This window comes from Pezoporus flaviventris, unplaced genomic scaffold (genome assembly GCF_033815535.1).
Source record: "Pezoporus flaviventris isolate CSIRO_AGI_PZ_B2104156 unplaced genomic scaffold, CSIRO_AGI_Pfla_v1 ptg000116l, whole genome shotgun sequence".
NCBI classification, from domain to species: domain Eukaryota; kingdom Metazoa; phylum Chordata; class Aves; order Psittaciformes; family Psittacidae; genus Pezoporus; species Pezoporus flaviventris.
In genome coordinates, this window is record NW_026892664.1 from 4,266,451 (window position 1) to 4,272,577 (window position 6,127).

General features: G+C 47.6%; 1 pseudogene; it reads left to right on the top strand.

Moving 5' to 3' along the window:
- Positions 1 to 629: 629 nt before the first annotated feature.
- On the top strand, positions 630 to 5,857 carry LOC133282333 (olfactory receptor 5AP2-like; annotated as a pseudogene).
- The last annotated feature ends 270 nt before the right edge of the window (positions 5,858 to 6,127 follow it).

Consider the following 6,127-nt stretch of genomic DNA (forward strand, 5'->3'; position numbering starts at 1 on the left):
TTACCCAGCAATAGTAACTGAGCAATATCCTAAGAATAACTAGATGGCTGTCTTCACGGGACATTACAGTCAAACACTGCTGTTTAAAGTATTGCACTTATTAGTGCAATTAATGATTGTTAGGTTAATCATCGTAGCTATTAGACTTGCTTATAGTTGTGTGATAAAACAGGTGAACAGAATAACCCACAATGCCTTGCTCGCACAAAGAAAAAGGGGGGAATTGTTGCAGAATGACTCTAAGAGCAGGACCATAGAGCCCTGGAAGACTGTGCAAGCAAGGCAGGGGGTGGCCCCCACAGGTAACCGGAAACCAGACATGGGAGGAGAATGTGGAGGAAGCTGTGTGGGGCTAACCAATACTGTTGTGCCAAGGAGGAGTGGCTGGATACCACTCCTATATATATGTGAACTTCATCACAAATAAAGTAGAAGCTTGCTTATCACCCATATTGGGTTGGCCTGTCTGCTTCTCCTCGCCGCTTACAAACAAGTGTACCCAGAGGAGATGACCTCAACTTGAGCGAGCAGCAGGACTTTGGGCTCCCTTAGAGCAAACCACAGAACAAGCCCACCTTTCACATCCACTTTTGGAGCATTTCTGAGACAGTTACATCTTCAGAAGGGCCATGGTTGACATTATCATGGCAGGTAGATGAGGGGAACCTTGCTGATGGGAGCTGGTACCAGCGTCCATCAGCAATGTCAGGCGCCACAGGCAATGAAGCAGCTTTCCACCCATCTTCAATTCCTTTTGCTCAAATCATAGCTCACAAGTTTGGCTGCAAAGAAGCCCACAGGAGATCGTGGTGACCTTGCTAACGACGAGGTAAATGCTGTCCTCTACTTCTTGTCCATGCAAACATCAATGCTCACATCAGCCAAGGCACTCAGATTGGTCAGGTGTGACTTGGCCTTGGTACCTATGTGCTGGCTGCTCATGGTCACCCTCCTGTCCTTCTTCTGCGTGGTGAGGGCTTCCTGGGGAATTTGGTTATTCACCTCAGTGGGGACGGAGGCAGCCCCAGTCCTTGTGCTCTCCTTGATGATGACATTCACCTTCTTCCACCCATCGTGTTGGAAGCACAAGAGACAAAGGAGAGCCTGAGGGAGCGGTGCCCAAAATTAGAAGGAAAGAGATGGGGAGGAACAGTGAGGAGTGTGGTGAAGGACTGAAATGGGCAGCAACAGGGGGAAAGGGCCCTTCTGAATGGGGGTGCCTGTCGCTAGTGGCTCTGATGGATGCTCCCAAGCCCATCACAGAATCCCAGCCTGGTTTGTGTTGGAAGGGACCTTAAAGCTCCTCCAGCTCCAACCCCTGCCACGGGCAGGGACGCCTTCCACTGGAGCAGCTTGTTCCAATCCCCTGTGTCCAACCTGGCCTTGAACACTGCCAGGGATCGAACAGCCACAGCTTCTCTGGGCACCCTGTGCCAGCGCCTCAGCACCCTCACAGGGAAGAGCTTCTGCCTAAGAGCTCATCTCAGTCTCCCCTCTGGCAGGTTAAAGCCTTCATGGGTGTTGTGGGGAACCTCCTTCTACAGCGAAACATGAAAGGAAAGTGCATGTCACACGGATTCCCACCAGAGATCAGCCAGATCCCCTGGCAGTGCACACTGGGAGCAAACCCCAACTATCTGGGCACCATTTTGGGTTCCAGCCCCTTCCAGAGCCACATCCTCCCCTTTCCTTCTCTCTCCAGCAGTAAAACCATTCACAGGAGCTGCAGGACATGGTGAGATGCTGAGGATGCGCCCCCTCCATCCTGCTCCTGCTGTCAACTCTGCCTCTCACACCTCCTCATCTCCCTGCTCAATACCAGCCCCAGAGGCACAGCTGGAGATGGATGGGGGAGAGCCTTCTCCGCAGGGCATGAGATATGTGTATGGATGTGATGGACATAGTAGGTGTACACGGGTATGGTCCCTCCTTGCTTTGCATCAGTCCTGGTCCCAAATGCTCACACTGCTCACAAAGCCCCCATGGCCACCTTGCAGGACATGGGAGGCAGAGGGTGTCCTCTCCATTATGATGGCCATAGGAAGGATTTAAGCACTGATCCCTAAGAAGTGAAAGGTGAGTCCCAGTTTGGATCCAGCTCCATGCAGAGCAGGGAGGGATATCAGCCCTTGCCTCCATCACCAGGGTACCATCAGGGGCAGAAGCCAGCAGCATCCATATGAGAATGTTTCCTGTAGAGCCTCAGCATCCTTCACCCTGTCCCATGGTGTGCAGTGAGGTGCTGGAGTTTGCAGTTTGAATGAAGTCATAATGCAGGTTTTAAGCTATCACCTGGAGATGCTGACAGCTTTGGAAGATATTTTTGACAGGCTAGCAAGGATCCTGGTGCTAATATCCAGTGTGGATCAGAAAAGACCAAGACACAGGGAAAAAAAAACAGATACTAAGGGCAATAAAAGAGTGTAGATAAATCGGATTGTCTGTGGTCTTTCTACACAAACCAGTCATAGGAAAAAAGCAAGACTTAGAAATGGTTCCAAACCAAGCCTGGAAACCCAAGGAAGTGGCTGGGGAAACCAAAGTCCCTGGTGTCCGTGAAGCTCTGGTGTCCTCTGTCACAAAACCAGCACAGAAACGTTGTTCTAAAGCTACATTCAAACAAAAGTGTTGATAAACTACTGAAGAATGAAAGTCTAATTTTATACTTGGTAAACGAGAAGGCACTAAGGAAAAGATAACAACGCTTGAATGTAAGGATTAATTTATTGCTATCGTCTCCTAATTTGCTCATGCAGGGACATGTTCTGGGTGGAGAGGGACTGCCAGAGCAGTGAGCACTGGCTGGGCTGTTGGGGTGCAGAGGGTGATGGGTTCTACTCTGCAGAAGCCTGGAAAGTACCACAGGGGTTTGTCTCCTTTATCTGTCTAAACAGAACCAAAGGAGAACACCCTGGTGTGCAGGGACCATCCCACAGCACCTGAGCAAGAGAAGTAGGGCAGGAACAGAGAACTGGGCCAAGTTTAACCAAGGCTCCAGAGCATCAGGAAAGCTGGTGATGAGGAGGCAGATTCAAGACCAAGCCAAGTCAGGTCGAGTCAGTCTCTTTTGCAGGATCAGGTGAAAAAATTGCAAGGAAGATAGATGAGAAAACCTAGGTGACCACCAAAAGATTGCATAGGTGTGCTGAACTCCTACTAAACTGGAAACCAGAACTCCTCTAGTAAAGACTAATCCTACCTGTTCTGAGCTTAAATAGAGATGGGGGAACAATAGGAGGAGGGTGGGGATGGAGCCCCAGCTGAGGCTGCTCAGGGGGATAAAGGCCTATTAGTTCAGCCTGGGACAAATCCTCTCTGCCTCAAAATGCCTGTTTTTCATCCTTGAATACAGTGGAAGTCCAGATGCACCAGCTCAGCCTCTGGACATCCAGACACTACATGTGGGTAACCCCATTGGGGCTGGAAAACTGGGTTCACCCTCCACAGAGGGACATCAGCAGCTCCAGAGATGGAGTCACTTGTTCTTCATGTTCCTTTTGAGGACTGTGTGCAAGATCTGGAATGTCTCTAAACCCATTTTCATTGTGTCAGTATGTTCAGACCAAAACGTTTGCATGGTCCACAAGTATGTCAGAAGCATCCTATGAGCTACCCATAACTGTGTAGCTGTTCTCAGGGATGGATCACCCACACCATGTCTCTCAGATTCCCAAGCACCACAATGCCTTTCAGAGTTGATTTCACACCCTTTGATTTTCCTTCTCTTTGTTTTCCTCTGCTAAAGCATGAGCAGCCCTGGAGGCTTTCTCCCAGGAGAGCACATGCAACTGTATTTACAGCCTAAGCACCACAAGCTGGGCTCTTGGAGTCTGGCAGGAGATCACCTCTCTTCACATCAGCTGCTTAACAGAAGTGATGCTGACATGTAGATGTTCTCTGCTGCATTGGAGATAAAACCTTGACTCCCATCACTCGATGGCAGAGGGAAGGCACAGGAGGTAATACCAACACAAGGCAGAACCTCACCTGCGTTGAGGTCGTGTGCTTTTGTCTTCATGTTCTTGCGTCCTCTTGGGTAAAGCTGTGTCAGAAAACAGCCTTACCAGTGTGGGTTTTCTTTATAAGAGGGAGTAATGTCTGATGCATGCTGTGTTTCTTTTGCATAGGCAGCTAAAGCAAGATGCACTGATTTATTCAAGAGTTAAAAGTGGATGACTCTTATTCTGTTATACAGAAATGCAACAATTCAGATTGTCATCAGAATATAATCACTAACAAATGAGCCTTTGGAATCAGCCTGTTAGAACATAAATTCCTTTTTAAAGCAAGAAACTTAATGCCCATATGTTTAAGATGCTATAGCCTGCTGTAACCCAGAAGTGTATAAATCATGAATTTACCAATGTCAATGTTATTTGATGTAAATGATCTCAAATAGTTTTGTAAATGTGATTTGGTGACTGGAATGATAACTAAAAGCTGAGGGAAAATGTCTGGAGGTCATTCATGTGTAAGCGGGGCTTTCACTGCGACTGACAATTTCTCTTGATCCATGATTAAATGCAATCCTATGAGGTTCCTCTGAGGTGTCTTCTGATACAAATTGCCTTCAAATTGAAAGTGAATATAGATCTGAATCTTTGCTCAAACCTGAAAACACGTGTGCCTGAGTAACTCCGGTGTTTTAACTATTCCACCACAGAAAAACAAAAATGCCCCTTTCTGCTTCAAGAAACTCCATGTTCTTTTCTAAACACCTTATCTGAAAAACATAAAATAGATATAATTTTGGTTAGAAAATATAATGGAAAATTCTATTTGCAGTTATTCTATGGCAGTTAAAATGGTCACTGATTGGAGTTAGATATGGTCCAAATCTCAATGTCCATTTTCGAACAGTTTGATGTTTCTCTTCCTTTTGCCTCAGGAGGTAACACCTGGTCATGAGAGGAAATCACACGCAAACTAAATTTATCCTCTTGGGAATTGCAGACAGCCCATGTGAGCAGACTTCTCTTTTTGTCTTGTTTCTAGTGATTTACATTGTCACTCTGGTGGGGAACTTTGCCATTTTCACATTGGTTCGGGTGTTTCCCAGCCTCCACACCCCCATGTACTTCTTCCTCACCCATTTTGCCTTCACTGACATCTGCTATTCCACAGTCATCTCCCCCAGGATGCTGGCAGACCTGTTATCAGAGGACAAAACCATTTCTTTCACCGGCTGCATGATGCAGTTCCTCACCTTTGGTTTCTTTGCTGCTATTGAGTGTCACCTCCTGGCCATGATGGCCTATGACCGGCACGTTGCTATCTGCCAGCCCCTGCTTTATGTGACCATCATCTCCAGCCGTGTCTGCTGGTAGCATCATCCTACCTATTCGCCTTCCTCAGTGCCATCATCTACACATGGTGCGTGTTTGGAGGTTCCTTCTGTGGTCCCAACCGCATCGACCACTTCTTCTGTGATGTTGTCCCTGTTCTAAAGCTCGTGTGCTCTGACACCCACAGCAGTGAGATGGTCATCTTTGCCTTTGTCACCATCAACGTGGTGGGCACGAGCATGGTCATTTTACTCTCCTACATCTCTATTCTCTGTGCTGTGCTAAGGGTGTGCTCAGCACAGAGCAGGGCCAGAGCCTTCCACACCTGTGCCTCCCATTTGATGTCTGTTTCCTTGTTCTTCGGGACATCATTCTTCATGTACCTACAACCTCCCTCTAGTCACAGGAGCCTGGATAAGGTGGCCTCCATCATCTACACAATGGTCACCCCCATGCTCAACCCATTCATCTACAGCCTGAGGAACAAGGAGGTGAAGGGGGCTCTGCTGAAGTGCGGGAGAACATTCTTCAGCCACTGGCAACATAGAAGAGTTCTGTCATCTGGGACATGAACAGTCCATGGGCAGTGTGAAAGCCAATGGGGCACTGAAATACTGAGATTTTCCACTGATACTCATGACTTTACGGAAGTTCTTCCACAGTTTCTGCACAAAAGTCTATGATAGTACTGAATGAGAAACAGACCCCCAAATCACACCATTCTTGGAAGAAAACCAATAGGAGATTGAGCCTCAAAGTTCATTTCACTTCGCAGGCCCGCTCCTAGAAGAAGAAATTACCCTCAATAATCCCAGGCCTCTTTTCCTCACAGGAAACACCAA